Source organism: Medicago sativa, chromosome 8 (assembly GCF_051527215.1).
Source record: "Medicago sativa cultivar Bolivia chromosome 8, Bolivia_mono, whole genome shotgun sequence".
Classification (NCBI taxonomy): Eukaryota; Viridiplantae; Streptophyta; class Magnoliopsida; order Fabales; family Fabaceae; genus Medicago; species Medicago sativa.
Genome location: NC_140756.1, coordinates 5,395,393 through 5,412,743, shown reverse-complemented (window position 1 = coordinate 5,412,743; position 17,351 = coordinate 5,395,393). Strand labels below are relative to the sequence as shown.

Sequence of the window (17,351 nt, the reverse complement as noted above, 5' to 3'; positions counted from 1 at the left end):
TGTACTCTTCTTTGATAAATCTTACATTATGTTTAAGCGGATAACTAGCTCGTAAAGTAAATGTAGAACAATAGTTATAGTTAGACACCAACTCAACTTATAGATAAAATTAAGCTCCGATCTTTCTGGTGGTTGCAGACAAATCATCCTAATTTTGCTTTTAATTATCACATGTGATGGCCAATCCTCTTTTGTGTTTGGGAGTAATCACTTAATTTATTTTAGCTTCTGTATTTTAAGCGTGCCTGCATTATGACTATATCGCTTTTTTTCCTTTGATAACCCGATGTAACAGATACTTCTTCTATCTTAGTTCTTCTCTAGCACTGCGTGTGCTTGAGAGAATAAGCTTTGGTTAATTTATTTCATTTTAACTTCTTCAGTAAAAAAAAAAAGAAATAAAAATATAAAAATAGATTTTAAATCAGGTAAACTAAAAAACATCTAAAATCCTACTTTATATATATATATATATATATATATATATATATATATATATATATATATATATATATATATATATATATGTATGTATATATGTAAACCATTATTTACACTTGAATAGAAGGCAAGCGGGCAACAAGCTGCGCCGCTAGACCTTTTTGGATGGCAAAACCAATCCTCGTGAACACAACATTCATAGACCTAGTAGAGATGACATTGATATGCATGACCTTTTGAACTCTATGTAGAAGGTCAACAGCCTCTGGTGCTAGGAAACCGAAAGTGTCAAAAGCAAATGGTATAAAAGCACGTTGAACACGCTTTCTCATGTTTGGCCACTTTGCTAAAATGGTATTATTAAATCAGGTGAATTGACTTTTTTTTAATATTCAAGCGAACTGACTTAAGTGTTGATGTTAAATCGGTTGAACAAACTTGATTAAATTTTTTAAATCAGTTTGAAGTAGACTTAAAAGCAAAAAAATTATTAAATCGGCCACCAATATATGTCGGAACTAATTTAATTTGTGGATTTTAACCGATTTAAAATGTGTACTTTCTATAGTAGTACAACACATATTAAAAAAGTTTTGACCCTAAGAATTGATAGTATGTGTGCCATAAACCTAGCAAAGAATCTTATCCTATTGCACATTAAATGAGTAAGCATATAGGTTCCACTACTTGAGAGAGCATGTAAGCAAAGTGAACTTATTATTGGTGCACCATAAAAATGAAGAGCAGGTAGGAGACTTGCTAACTAGGGCAGTAGCAGTAGCAGTGAAAGTGTTTCAAAAACTATGAGATCAAATGAGAATTAAAGTATTGACCAACATGAATTAAAGTGGCGTGTTCAGTTTTAATTTAAATTTAGTCAATTAATGAGCTTGTGTGTTGTGCAAGCAATTGTTTTGTTAGTTTTCAGTTTTTTATGTTTTTGGCAGTTATGGACTTATGGTGGATTTATTTTCTCTATGCGTATGTGAACAAAGTAGGACATGTCAAGTGTATATAGAATAACAGATGTGTGATTTTTCTTTAAAAAAGAGTATGTGATTTCAATTTTACACAAAAATCTCTAAATTCTTCTCTCTTCGGTTTTTAAATCTTCTTTTTCAATCCAAACACGAGAGAGTGAATATGAGAATCATAAAGTGGGATTTCTCTTAATCCTACAATTAGTAGGCTAAATATATAAATATTTGAATTTGATGGTAAATTACTAAGAATGAATTTTTTTCATGACGATCCTTAAGGTATACACAAAATAATATCAATATAAAAAATAGATAGAACTTGATCGTAGATGTGTTTTGTAGTTGATTATCTCTATGATACTCAAATTCAAACTAATACAATTATTATTTTGTAAAACAAAGAAGGATTAGAAAAGGACCCGACAACAAGGAAATAAACCGTAAAAAAACGATTCATGTGATAACATTGACGAGGTAATAAATCCACACAACCAATCGTTGAGATAAATGAAATTCCAAACTATACATAAACTATGAATTTCTGGATTTCTGTTGAGAATACAATATCTTCAGTTTAGAGATCCATTTCCTGAGAGCATTGACCAACGCTGCAATTATGATGGCCCAAAGAATCCATGAAAAAAGACTACCTTCTACAACTGGAGTTAAACTTGATAACATAATTATGAATATGATCCCAAAGATGCTGGTTTGAAAAGGGTGCATTGTCGTGATAGAAAATAGCTTTATTTGAATAAAGGGTGCATTGAGTGCATGAGAATATTCTGATATTTTGCCATGAAGTTAGCACCATATGATGTTGTCTGTAGTGTAGGGAAGATAACCAATACCAAGCATAGTATTGTTGAGAGCACGGCCATGCAATTTATGTTCCTATTCATATTGACATATATGTTCATCATGAGATTATATACATATGTTGGTTTGTGAGTTTAAAAGCACAAAAAAAATAGTAGAATTGTGTGAGGGTAAATTTAAGGTATTGTGTGAGTACCTTGGAGGAGATTCTTCCATCACAATCACTTCTTTCATGCATTTTTCATCATCACTGTAAAACAACGAATCGAAATTATACGTTCATAAGATAAATACCATAAGATAAATACGAATTGAAAAAAGAAAAAAAGAAAAAGAGAGAAGAGAATTATAGGAGGAAAAATTAAAAGGGATATGGATTACCTTGTGTTAATTGGATCAGAGCAATTAGATTCTCCCATGAGAGGAATAATTACTTGATGATCTTCCATTCCTTTTCACAATTCTTTCTAATTCTGAAGTATAGAGAGAGCTTTCGGTAGATAAATATTTCTCAAGGGCTAACCGAGGAGGACTTATATATTGTGTGCTGTAACAAACATCTCAAGTAAAGTGTCCATAAATTTTGGAGTAGTAAGTTATTATTATTAAGTAAAGATATATCGGTGATTTTTAAATTGTAACAAACTCAACAAATATTTGATTATGTTTTAATTAGGGAAAAAATATTCTTCTCAAAAAAAGAATTTGGCGAAAATAAATATAATTTTTGGTCAAGTATTTATATTAACAGAAATACTGACACCTATGTGTTCGTCTTTTTGCTTTTTTTTATTGTGCTAACACGTGTAATTTTTGAATGTGATGATTTCTTTCAAAAAAATGAACAGTGTATTTTATATGAAATATTGATTAAATTATAAGTATAGATATTTGTCATTCTTAAATTATAACAAACCCAACAAATCATGTTTATCTTTTTCAATGACATCAATAATATATCAAAGATAATATAATTTCTTATATTTTTTAACGATACTAACAATAAAACATTATTATACAAAAATTTATTTAAGGTATAATTGAAAAATTGAAAAAGTCAGTCCAAAATAATCAAAAGAATTTTTGTACTGACTTATATTATATGAATTTTCCTCTTGTTTAGAAATTTATTACAAATAATTTTTATTTTTTTATTTTTTTATTTTTTTTTGAGGGATACAAATAATTTTTATGTAAATTGATATTTATTAATTATTTCAACTTTGTCAAAAAATAAAATAAAATTATTTCAACTATAAATTTTACAAAAGACTTCAAATTACGTTTTCTAGCTTTCCTATGATCCTCTATAAACCAAGTATATAAACTCATTCAATATCGACTAAGTTATTCGTCATCCACTATTTTATAACAAACGAAGTGTACATTTTTTTTTTTTTTTTGAGGAAAGAACAAACAAAAACAACCAACAAGCAAAGTGTGCATGTAATTTGTTTCAGGGCCAAAAATGGAACTTATTGCACTTTAGGGTGATGATGCCAATTGGAACTTATTGCCTCCAGAATGTATTCTAACTTTTTTTTAGGGAGAATATATTTTAATTAGAAGTTAAATTTTGTAGCTTTTGACTTCAAAATATTTTTTATCGTTCAACTCACTTTCATGTTAATGTATATATTCATCCAAACATAAACCACACTTTAAGGGTTTTATAAAGGGGATAATCATGATTTTTTGAGTTTGATTATACCCACTAATCTTATTTGTAAATTTCGGGTTAAAGGTCTTGATTTTGTGTCAATGTTATTTATAATCGAAAAGTTGTGTGGAGGCAAATCTCATTCTTACATTAAATCAAGACATGGAAGAGGTAATAAGTCATATTATGTCTGGAATTTAAAATTTGGAGTTGTTTCTTCTCCAATTTCTGAATCTAACAATAAGCAATTTCCTTTGCAGGGTTCCTTGGAGAAATAGAGGTGTTATTTCAAGATTTTTCATTTATTTATTGGTATAATCCTACAAGTTCTCCAATAAATTTTTCCTCCAAATTTTGAAATAGATAATCTTATACAAAAAGTGTTAATTTTATAATTTATTTTGTTACAAAAATTTTGTATGCAAAACTATAATAACCTAGATGCGCTCTAAACAATCATTTTTTTATCTTCTACCATCTAAAAAGTTTTGTTTTTCATCTTCCTTGAAAAAAAATCTGTCTTTCATCTATTTTAATTTACATTTTATTTTTGAGGTAATCTGTTTTAATTTTCATGTCCCTCTCTTCTACTTCAACTATTTTTTTAAGAAGGAAAAATGGAATATATTAATCGAACCAAGAAGTCCTTCCTCCATAAGATGTGCCCAGAAACGGACTAAAGAGAGTTTACAATGTTATACTTCACTTATTTTCTAATTGAGAGTGTGACAACAAATTGGTAGAGCAGCCAATATCCGTTTGCATACAAATATCTTTTAAACAATTATTATCAAAAACATCAATATCAATATATTATGAACACATTTTTACACTATAATTCAACAAAACTTACCCGCGTAGACGTCTAGTTTATAATTATACTCTTATAAGTTCTCTCTAAAAAAATTCCCTCCAAAACTCTAATTTTATTAATTAATCAATAAATTAAGAAAATAGAATTTAAATTTAAAAATAGAAAAAATAACTTATATATCCCTAGTTCCCCACTATCTCACATCACTTACATGTACAACACAAACAAAAATAATCCTCCCACTAACCCACCATTCTCATGATCAGCTTATTCACAAACAACATCACTCTCGTAAATACACGATATACATGAGTAAATTCATAACCAACAAATTCTTCGAGCCACAGACCAATTTGTTTGTTTTTTTTTTTGTTTTTGTTATTTCCTTCTCTTTTCGTGTATCATCTCATCATTCTCTCTTCCTTATATTAGAGTTGTTGTTTGTTGATTCTTATTTTTTATTTATTTTCCAGAGGCAACACTTTTGATGCATGCATACAATATTTATGAAAAAGTTCAACAACTTCTGTACTCATTCTTATCCCATGTTATTACTTTCTATAATAATCTGCCCACAAAAATAAAGAGAAACATTATTTGGTTTTGATTTTGCAATGTTCAGTACAATCTTAGTCCATCCTTTTCCTCTTGAGGATTTCATTTTTCCATATTCCTTTTGATTTGATTTTAATATGTTTGATACAATCTTAATCCTACTCTTTTGCATAACTATAAAACTCTTTTTTCTATTGTTCTTTTTATTCTTTCTATCTAGACATTAATTACGATGAGATTTACAAACTTGTCATTTTTTTAAACAAAAAAAAGCTAAACATTCTGGAGATCCAAGGTAGATCATCCCAACTATATTTACCACCATTTTTAGTTATAATCATATAGCTATCCAGCCTCCACAACCCCATTATTATAATCTCACAAGTTTTACCATAACTTTTCTTCTCTTCAAAGCTCTCGTTTTATTATTTTAATATTTTTAGTTTTATAATCCTATAAATTATTCCATAAATAGGAAATCATTTGTCTTTATGTACTTTGTTAGATAATAAAGTATTGGTCTTAAGCTATTAGGCCTTTATATTAGTAAGTTAGAGTCCATTAGGTTTATTATATATTCTCTCATAACATTTGGTAATAACAATCTATTCGGTATTCTATGAAACCCTAGCCGTTTTAATTGTTCCTATACTCTCTTTCTCTATTTTGTATCTGTATTGTTAACATGGCATCAAGAGCATGGTTCGATCCTTCTTGAACTATTTGTGGCTTCCGCTGTTGAATCCCCGAAAGTTTTGGGATTGTATTTGCTTTGATTTTTTGAGGTTTGGATCTCTTGATTTGTTCTTTTGTTAGTCATTTTGGGTTGCTCCCTCCGTTGGTCGTCCTTTCGATTTGAGTTTGTGAAAATATTATTAGTCTTTTGCTGGAGCTATTTTTATCATTCGGTTTGGTTCCAAGTGTGATTATAAAATTTGGTTGGAGAATAATAGTACCTAGTATATTTGTGCATGCATCTGCAAACTTGTCGTGATTGTTATTGAAGGTTTTGGTTGGATTTGGACCAAACTAAACAACAACAATACATAGTGGATTGTTACATGATTTCATCACAAATACTTGCGCACTGTACGCGACCTAAGTCGCTCGTGCACGGTAGCCAGTACCTACATACTAACCAAACAGAGTTTTTTCTTTCATGCAAATGCAATAGCCATGGGATTACAAAAGAACCAAACTCTAACTTTGTAAACGATGACAAGGTTTCTAAATTTGTAAACGAATGATTAAACGAAATTGAAACTACAATCCTAAGGAGAATGAGCCCAACCTAAACAAGTAAATTCTTCATCATCATCATCATCATTCGTCGTCGTCATCATCATCATCACCACCATGACTGTCAAAAGCAGAACCAACAATCTCAGCAGAAGTAGCATCACCAATAGAAGCACCAACACCATCAATCTTAGCACAAGCACCATCACCGTCGGCACTATCAAATTCAATAAGAGGAGCAGAAGTAACAGAAACATTATCACGATGATCAGTGTTAGCAGAAATAGTAGGCCTTAAGAACTCTTTAACAACCAACAACTTATTCCACATAGTTATTGTAACATTTACAAAGATGTTTGATACTAGAGACTGAGATAAATTCAAATAAAAATATAAATAAAATGAATGTTATATAAGTTGAATACTTTTTCAAACCTTTAATACAACAACTTCATAAAAAAATAATCAAATCACACGACGATGTACAACATGCTAATCTATGACTCTAACTGTGATCTGGTAACAAAGAAGCTCTACATTGATTTGTTGAGGAGTAGTCGGGACATACTATTAAACACTCCAATGTCAAGCTAAACCTAAAAACATCACCCCCAAACATAGTGAGCACAAAGACTCAGTAACATAGAATATAAAATGAATTGTGATGTTCACAACCATGCCTGGTGTACTAGACATGGAGAAAATCCTCTCATTAATATTACTAAATAATAAATTCTTATACATATTAGCCATATTACAAAATAAAGATGATTTCTATACATAGGTGTGTTTATTCTTAAATTAAATATAGTTGTTAATTACTTTAGTTGGACATTCAGGATTTCCATTGTTTCCTCAGGTTTGCCCTGCAGTGTCATTAACTTTAACTGAATACTCAGGATCTGCATTTCTACTGGATTTCCATCGTTTCCCAGGTTTGCCCTGCAGTATTATTAACTTTAACTGAATACTCAAGATTTTCTTTCTACTGAATTTCCATCGTTTCCCAGATTTGCCCCGCAGTATTATATGTAGCTGAACACTCAGGATTTTCCTTTCAATTGGATATCCATTGTTACCCACGTTTGCCCGTTATAATTTAACTGAACACTTAAGATTTGCCTTTTAGTTATCAAACGATCAACAACATCGATTGTCGTCAACACAATCACCAGGATCATACCCAACACCGAGATACCATAATAGCCTGAAAATCGAAAAGGGATAAGGAAAGGGGCCGTTAGTAAATGGGTTGGGATTGGGATTGGGGATGGAAACATTCATCTTTCGTTTTGATTCAAAGTGTTGAAGAGTGATAGTGATTATGAATGCAAAGCCATGTTGCTTTCTAACTGCGATTCTGTTGCGGTGGGTGAGTTAGAAAGAGAAAAATTTCATTTTACTTTTGTCGTATTTGATTAGTTTATTTTTGTTATCTTTTTTCAATGTTTTACTATCTATCGTGGTAGTTCAAAATACGAAGGACAAGAGCGGAAAAGAAAACTTTGCTAACCATATATATATGTGTTTGTATATCAACACGCACATTAAGTCTTATTTATGCAATGACAAAAGTTAACTTTATGAAATTGATTTTCTTACTAGTTAGTTAAATTTGAAGTTTGGTTTATGTTTGGATGGATATAAGATGAAAGTGAGTTAAACAATAAATTTAAATGTTAGAGATATATTTTAAAGTCAAAAGCTACAAAATTTTACTTTAAATTAAAATATATTTTCCCTAAAAAAAAAAGTTAGAATATACTCTAGAGGCAACAAGTTCAAATTGGCATCGTCACCCTAAAGTGCATGTTAAAAATCAGTTTCAGACGAGTGGAATCATTTTAGGCCATGAAACAAATTATATGTACACTTTGTTTGCTATAAAACAGTGGATTACGAATAATTTAGTCGATATTGAATGAGTTTATATAAGTTGGTATATAGGATCATAGGAAAGCTAGAAAATTTAATTTGAAGTCTTTTGTAAAATTAATAGTTGAAATAATTAATAGATATAAATTTACATAAAAAATATTTGTAATAAATTTCTAAACAAGAGTCCTTCAAAAAAAAAAAATCTAAACAAGAGGAAAATTCATATAATATAAGTCAGTCCAAAAATTATTTTGATTATTTTGGGCTGACTTTTTCAATCTTCAAATTATACCCTTAAATAAATTTGTGTATAATAATATTATATTGTTAGTGTCGTTAAAAAATATAAGAATTTATATTATTGGTGTTATTGAAAAAGATGAATATGATTTGTTTGGTTTGTTATAATTTAAAAATAAAAAATATCTATACTTATAATTTAATCAATATTTCATATAAAATACATCATTCATTTTTTTTTGAAAGGGTATGCTAACTTAGACCAACAAAAAACTTGAAGGTACAAGTTAGCAAGTATGCCTCTTTTTATTTGGACAAAAATATCTGCCTACTACTATTATAAACCAATATTAAATGAAGGCTAATTATGCAGTTTAAAAAAATTGTAACCGTTTTTTTTGTCAAAGCCGTTTTTTTAAGGTTGTCAAAACCGTTTTGTCTTTTTTTTTTTTTTGGGTTTGTTAATGTTTGTAATTGGGACATAAATATGTTCATGACAAAAATGGGTCTAAGTTAGCAAATTGGTTCAAGTTAACAAATATTTTATAATGAAAATTGGTAAAGTAACCCTCAAGTTACTAGTTTTAAATATTGAAAAATGATGGGTATTTTTGTCCATATAAAAAGGTGCACATTTGTTTTCCACCCGTGCGATGCATGAGTAAGTTTTATTGACTTATTATTGATAATTATTGTAGTTTAAAAAAATTATAGAATATATTGATATAATGTTTAATATATTGATTTTGCTTTCAATTTATAATATAAGTTAGTTGTTTTAATATATATTTTTTAGCATTATTTGAATCTTGAAAATAAAAATGGTATAAAATTAACAAATAAGTGAAATAAACCACTTACATTTAATGTCTCTCGTACTCTTAAATGAAAAATAAATGAAGTAGAAGAGAGGTCTCTCGTACTCTTAAATGAAAAATAAATGAAGTAAAAGAGAGGTAGAATAGTAAAATGAAAATAGGTTAAAAACAAAATTTTCTAAATGGTAGAAGGTAAATTGTGAAATTTATAGAGCTCGTTTGAATTGTTAATTTCGTGTATAAGGAAATTTTGTAATTAAAAATATGCAACATTTTAACATTTTATATCCACTTATGAGTTAGCTTCAGGTCAAACGATCGGTTTGCCTAAATATGAGATTTATTGCAGCCATAATGTTCCTGATGATCTTAAAACTAACATTACTAACATTCTTGGCGTTCAAGTAGTTTTGGGTACAGGTAAATACCTGGGCCTACCTTTCATGATAGGTCAAGATCGTAATGCTACATTTGCTTATATCAAGGATCGTGTTTGGCAGAAAATTAATTCTTGGAGTGGTAAGTGTCTTTCCAAAGCAGGTCGTGAGGTGATGATAAAATCTGTTTTGCAGGCTATACCTTCTTATGTGATGAGCATATTTCAGCTACCCACCACTTTACTTGACTCCATTGAGAAGATGATGAACTCTTTTTGGTGGGGACATGGTACGACTACACAAAGATGCATTCATTGGATGAGTTGGGAGAAGCTTTCCACCCCAAAGATCCATGGAGGTATGGGTTTCAAGGACCTCTTTGCATTTAATTTAGCTATGTTGGGTAAACAGGGTTGGAAATTTATCATAGAACCGGATTCTCTAGTTGCTCGAATTTTTAAAGCTCGATATTTCCCGTCTGGCTCCTATCTTACGGCTATTGTTGGACATAACCCAAGCTATGTCTGGCACAACATCATGCATGCTAGATTTCTGTTGTGTGGGGGAGCTAGGTGGAGTATAGGCTCAGGTGCGACCATTTCCATTCTTAACGAACCATGGTTGCCAAATGGGGAGTTTATTGGTAGTGATATTCCAGGTGCTCACTTTGTTCACAATTTTACCATTAATAGTTTGATGAATTTACATGACAAAAGCTGGAATGAACATGAGGTTAGACAGGTGTTTAGTGAAGAGATTGCGAACAAAATTCTCCATACGCCACTCATTTCTCAGGTTGACGAAGATAGAATTATTTGGAAAGTAGAAAGACATGGACGTTACTCTGTCCGTAGTGCTTACAGGTTGTGTGTAACAGGATTAATTGATGCTTCTCATATCTGGAGGCCAGGGTATTGGTCTGGTATATGGAATCTTAAAGTCCCACCGAAAGTTAAGAATAATTTACTTTGGCGCATGTGTCGTGGTTGTTTGCCGACTCGTGTCCATTTGTTGGATAAAGGAGTTGTTTGTCCCACTAACTGTGCTAGCTGCGAATCCACTCATGAAGATCTTATACATGTCTTTTTTATTGTCCTTTTGCTATACAGGTGTGGAATAGGACCGGTCTTTGGGGTTCTGTGCAACATGCCTTCTCCAATACTGCTTTAGCCACAAATGTTATATTTTCGCTGTTAGAGCACTTGTCTAGTGAATTATCGCAACGTCTGTCAACTGTAATATGGAGCATATGGAAACATCGCAACCTCAGAGTTTGGGATGATGTAACAGAAACAAGCGCCACAGTTGTAGAGCGTGCTAGGAACATGGTTGCAGATTGGCAATTGGCTAACACTCCGGATGTCCTTGCATCTGCTTCGGTTCATCAAACGTCAACAGATAATGATATGGAGGCCTCCTATATCAACGCGGATTTTTCTGCTCAACTTAACCGTACAAGTATTGGCATTTGTGTTCGTGACTCGGAAGGTACTTTTGTCCTGGATAAGAATTTTACATATCCTTGTAATGTTTAAGTGGATGTGGGAGAAGCTTTAGGGTTGCACTCCGCTTTGCAATGGTTGAGTGATATGCAGTTTGATAATGTGGACTTTGAAACAAATTCTAAATTGACATCTGATGTCTTCCTTGCTACTAGGAACGACTTGTCTGAATTTGGTTGTAATATTTCTTCTTGTCGTTCGCTCTTTAGTACTTCCTTTTCTAACTCTAGGGTGAAGTTTGTTAGGCGACAAGCCAATGCGGTTGCTCATGCTCTTGCAAGAGAAGCCACGTCCTTAGCTAGTCCCGCCGTTTATTTTGATATACCCAATTGTATTGAAACTCTTATTATTAATGAAATGCTATAGGCATGTTTCCCTAAAAAAAACATTTTATATCTTATGAAGAAATAAGATGGACTAAGATGGTACCAAACATTGCAAAATGAAAATCAAATATCGTGTCTCTTTTTTTTTTTTTTTGGGCAGAGTATTACATAAAGTAATAACATGAGATAAAAATGAGTAAATAAGTTGTTAAACTTTTTCATCAAATATTGTGTGCATGCATCAAAAGTGTTGCCTCTGAAAAATAAATAAAAAATAAGAATCAACAAACAACAACTGTAATACAAGAAAAAGAGAATGATGAGATGATACCTGAAGAGAGAAGGAAATAACAAAAAAAGAAGATAAATGTATTGAGAAAGGAGAAGGTGTGGTTTGTGATTCGAAGAGTTTGTTGGTTATGAATTTACTCATGAATATCATGTATTTATGAGTGATGTTGTTGTGGATAAATTGAGTGATGTTGTTTGTGGATAAATTGATCATGAGAATGGTTGGTTAGTGGGATAATAAGAGGGTTTTTTTTGTTGTTGTATGTGTAAGTGATGTAAGTTAGTGGGGGAACTGGGGATATTTAAGTTATTTCTTCTATTTTTTAATTTAAATTTCTATTTTCTTAATTTATTGAATAATTAATCAATAGTATATATATAAAGTAAGGTTTTTTATGCGACGTGTCATTTCAACATTCATTCTCAATATTTTTATTAGGGTTAATGGTGTTTTACCCCCCTGTAATATAGGCCATTTCCAGGTTTACCCCCTGTAAAATATATTTTACTCCCTTAATAGGTCATACAAAAACCAAAATTTTTGTAAAAAAAAATAAAAATAAAAATTCGTTTTTGTATGGCCTATCAGGGGGTATTCTGAAAAAAATATATTTTACAGGGGGTAAACCTAGAAATTACTTATATTACAGGGGGTAAAACACTATTAACCCTTGAAATAATTACTAAACATAAATTTACATAAAAAAATATTTGTAATAAATTTTTAAACAAGAGGAAAATTCATATAATATAAGTTATGACCACGAAAAGCTACTTCAAGCAGAATTTGCAAAAATTTTAAGGTGAAAAATGTTAGGGTCACACATTCTAGCACACTCTTTCAACACAATACTAATGATAATTAGCCAAATCACCCACTTCTTTTATTCATTTAATTGGAAACTGGTTCTTTAAGTTGTGCGAAATAACATTTTGGTAATAAAACAAAACATTTTAAAGAGCGTGCGATGTTCTTAAAAACAAAAAACTGCAATCTTCTCCAATATGTATTGCTTTCTTGTTTTCTGATATACCTCAACACTCTTATGACCGTTTTCATATTTTTTGCAAGCTCGTCTCTTTAGTGAAATCCACCATCTCTCCCGCTCTTTGATAGTCGCCGCCACCGACAACCTTTCTGCGTTGATGTTCGAAGCTGTGCGGCCACTCATGTATTGGACGCGAGTGATCTATTCCGTTTTCAGATAGGTTTTTTTATGACACATGTTGAGTTCGCTTCAATGTTTTCATTCATTAGGTTCCATGATTGTTGCAAGTTTTTTTTTCTAGATCTATTATTAAATAAAATAAATGGTAAAGATGAAATCGACTAAAAATTGGATGACATGGCTAATTATGATTAAATGTGTTAAAAGAGTATGTTAGTGAGTGTGACCCTCACATTTCTCTTCTTAAGGAAGTTAAAACATGGGTCATAGCGACAATTTCTCTTGGACCTCCTGGTCCTCTGGAGCGGCGCCTTCATTTTGATGTTTTAAGGTGTAGTATACCCATCTTGTTCCTTAGTTTTATTTAGGGTTAATTGTTGAAATAGCCCCTGTAATATGCATAAAATCTCAAAATATTCCTTGTGAAAATAAAAGCACATTTTCTACCCCTACAATATGAGATTTTTTATATTTTGCTCCTCCAACAGCACAGTAACACAAGAGACGATGATGTGACGGAGAATCTTGTCATGTAGCTACTCTCACATGAATTTTTTTGATGACGTGACAATTTTTTTGCTAACATTAATTAAGAGGCTGAAATAAATAACAATTTTTCCTCTAAACATAAAGTCTAGAAAAGTGACATAAAAGTTGAATTTTTTTCCTTATTTTTCGCAGGCATGTTTAAGTCGTTAATATAAGATTACCCACGTAAATTAAGATGTTTCCAACAAGGGGGCAGGGCAATTTAATTATGAATTTTAAAGTATAAAAAACTTAAAAACCAAAACAACGGAAACTTCAAGTTAGAAATATAATTTTGAGCTAAATTTTTGCAGATACATCTATCAAAATACATAGAAAGGATTCGTAGAATTTCATATATAGCATTTTGAAGATGACTCAAAACGTGCAAATCACAATTTTGTTCAGAATAAAAATATACTCAAGAATCAAATTTTATTCACCAATTTTGCAGACATGTTTAAAGGATTAGAATAACCTCCACCATCAATTGAATTTTGAAGTTTTTAAACGAAGGACGAATTAATTATGGATTTTAGTATTCCATAATATGCATTTCTTAAAAGATTTACAATTAGTATATGTTCCTCGTTTAAAATGGCCAAACACGATCTTAGTTTAGATCTAGTTTAAGTTTTTTTTTTTTTTGAAAGGAAATAGCTTATAGCTTTTCATTATATTAGATCTAGTTTAAGTGTTTGGTGTTTACCATGAAATTTCAGATTTTCTTTTTTATCGCCTTCTGGGTGAGCTGCCTAGTAATTTTGTCCATAGGTTTTTTTTTTTTGAAGGATTATATGTCTTGTCCACAGGGTTGTTTAGTCTCTTGAGCATTTGACTCTTTTGTTCACAAAATCTATGAATTGGGGGATTTTTGTCTGACTTTTTCAATCTTCCAATTATACCCTTAAATAAATTTGTGTATAATAATGTTATATTGTTAGCGTTGTTAAAAAAGATAAGAATTTCCTCTAAAAAAAATAAGAATTTATATTATATTTGATATATTATTGGTGTCATTGAAAAAGATAAACATGATTTGTTATAATTTTAATCAATATTTCATATAAAATACACCATTCTTTTTTTTTTTGAAAGAAATCATCACGTTCATAAATTATACGCTTCAACACAATAAAAAGAACAGAAAGACGGACAAATAAGTATATGTATTTATGTTAATATAACTACTTGACCAAAAAATATATTTTTTTTTCCAAATTCTTTTTTGAAAAAAGAATATTTTTTTCCTAATTAAAAAATAATCAAATTTGTTGAGTTTGTTACAATTTAAAACTCACATATATCTATACTCAATAATAACTTACTACTCCAAAATTTATGGACACTTAACTTTGGATCTTTGTTACGGCACACAGTACATATAATTCCTCGTAGGTTAGCCCTTGAGAAATATTTATCTACCGAAAGCTCTCTCTATACTTCAGAATTAGAATTGTGAAAAGGAATGGAAGATCATCAAGTAATTATTCCTCTCATGGGAGAATCAAACTGCTCTGATCCAATTAACATAAGGTACTCCATACCTTCTAATTTTTCCTCCTATAATTCTCTTTTATTTATTTATTTATTTATTTTATTTTCAATTCGTATGTATCTGTAATGAACCTAGACAAATAACTGCCACGTCACACTTTGTGTAAGGGGTTATAAGAATGAGAAGGAAATAGAAATGGGGTGTGAAATATGTGATGATCTCATTTCTCTTCTAATCTCTTTCTCTTTCTCTTTCTCTTTCTTTTTCTTGTACCTCAGAACTACTGTACCTTCATAATTTTCTGCACTTACTTCTTATTGAACAATCCATTAAACATTGTACTAAATTCTCCATTAATCAAGTTGAGTTCCGTTGAATATTTGTACTATCATTACAGTATCTAATATGATCCATTGTTTACAGCGATTGTGAAAAAGACATGAAAGAAGTGATTGTAATGGAAGAATCTCCTTCAAGGTCTCAATCCCTTTAATTTACCCTCACACAATTTTACTATTCTTTTGTGCTTTTAAACTTACATATAACCTCATGATGAACATATGTTAATATGAATAGGTACATAAAATACTTGGCAGTGCTCTCAACAATACTATGCTTGGTATTGGTTATCTTCCCTACATTAAAGACATCATCATATGGTGTTAACTTCATGGCAAAATATGAGAAAACCTTCATGCTCTCGATCTTCCTTATTGTTACCTATATTCAAAATATGAGAAAACCTTCATGCTCTCGGAATTAAGAGTGTTATTCCGAAGGGACAGAAAGGAGTAGAAAAAGGAGAAGGACTTGTTAAACAAGTCGAAGGAGGGAGAAGAGAGGAAAGACTCGTCAACACAAGTCAGAAAGGGAGAAGAGAGAAAGAAGAAAGGGAGAAGAGAGAAAGAGTTCCCGACAACTCAATGAAACTCTTTGGTGTGTGGAATGCACTGTGTGAGCTCTCTATTTATAGAAAAAATTCACAACTAATAAGTGAGAAACTTTGGTAACAAGTAATACATTACTTTGTCATTAAGTAATTCACATATTAGATCTAGTACAAAAATATCTCAATTAAGTACCAAAATATATTATATTTAGTACAAAAATATATTATATTATGTACCAAAATATATTTCAGATCAAACACTAAAATATATTAGATTGCCTACACAAATATTTCAGATTGTGTTCCAAAATATTCTAGATTGCGTTCCAAAAATATTTTAGCAAAACCTGGGGACTAAGAAAACACTTTCTAATAATGATTAAATTAATTATTTAATTTATCTGATTAAATTAATTATTTAATTTATCATTTCCAAATAATAAAATATATATCAATATATATTTTTTCTTTAGTGCTTACTTCGTTCACATAATTATGTACCCCTATTAGAGGTACATCCCCACTATATAAACACTACTAATGTGTGTGTTCTATCCGATGTGGGACTTCCACTTTTTTTCAATTCACACAACACTAGTTCTACCCAACATGGGAATTTGTGTTTAGTCTTTTTAACTCAATTTCCACACATGTTCCAACAATCCCCCACTTGAATTTAAAAAATGGTTTCATAAATAACGTCAAAAACGTCTCCATAAGATTTGATAGTAAACAAAGGTGTCGCCTACAACTTGAACCTCTGCATAGCGAGTAAAATTCTGATTAACAAGAGTTGCTTACATCATTGAACTCTATCTCAGACATAGAACCCACACACAAACCTTTTCATAAGGTGTATTCTAAAAGCCTGTGCGTTAATGGCCTTGCACGTGTATCCCGGTTTAACGAACGCTCTAGGTATTCTGCCCCGAATTCCATAGGAACCGGCCCTTAGTTCCACATTCGTATAGGTGAGTCTATCAAGAGTACTCCTGTAGCTATGTACTCCACTCCAAATAGAGTATAGATCTCATTAAGAGTTTCTATTATCTCATCCTTTTATCGCTGCAGGAATCATGTTTTCTTACTTTTATCATAGCATGTTCTATCACTTGTGACTTGTTATTACCCATTGAACCTATTTCTTGGGATCTCCAGTCATGTAGGTCGGGTTACCATCACTTGTGACCTTTGGGCATTAGTTCCATCCTATTGGATGTGTTTAGGACTTTCTTTTTAGTAATTCCTTTCGTCAAAGGATTGACTAATTCTTTATCAGTACGTACATGATCTACTTTAACCGTTCCTTTTAAGAGTAGCTAGCTCT

The 17,351-nt window shown here is 30.9% G+C and overlaps 1 long non-coding RNA gene across 1 annotated transcript; it reads right to left on the bottom strand.

Annotated features, from left to right (window-relative positions):
* Positions 1 to 1,949: 1,949 nt before the first annotated feature.
* Positions 1,950 to 2,715, bottom strand: LOC146896378 (uncharacterized). Its single transcript, XR_015021152.1, has 3 exons — positions 2,622 to 2,715; positions 2,437 to 2,490; positions 1,950 to 2,315 (listed from the first exon to the last, which is right to left on the bottom strand). It is a non-coding gene; the product is annotated as an uncharacterized LOC146896378 (long non-coding RNA).
* Positions 2,716 to 17,351: the final 14,636 nt, after the last annotated feature.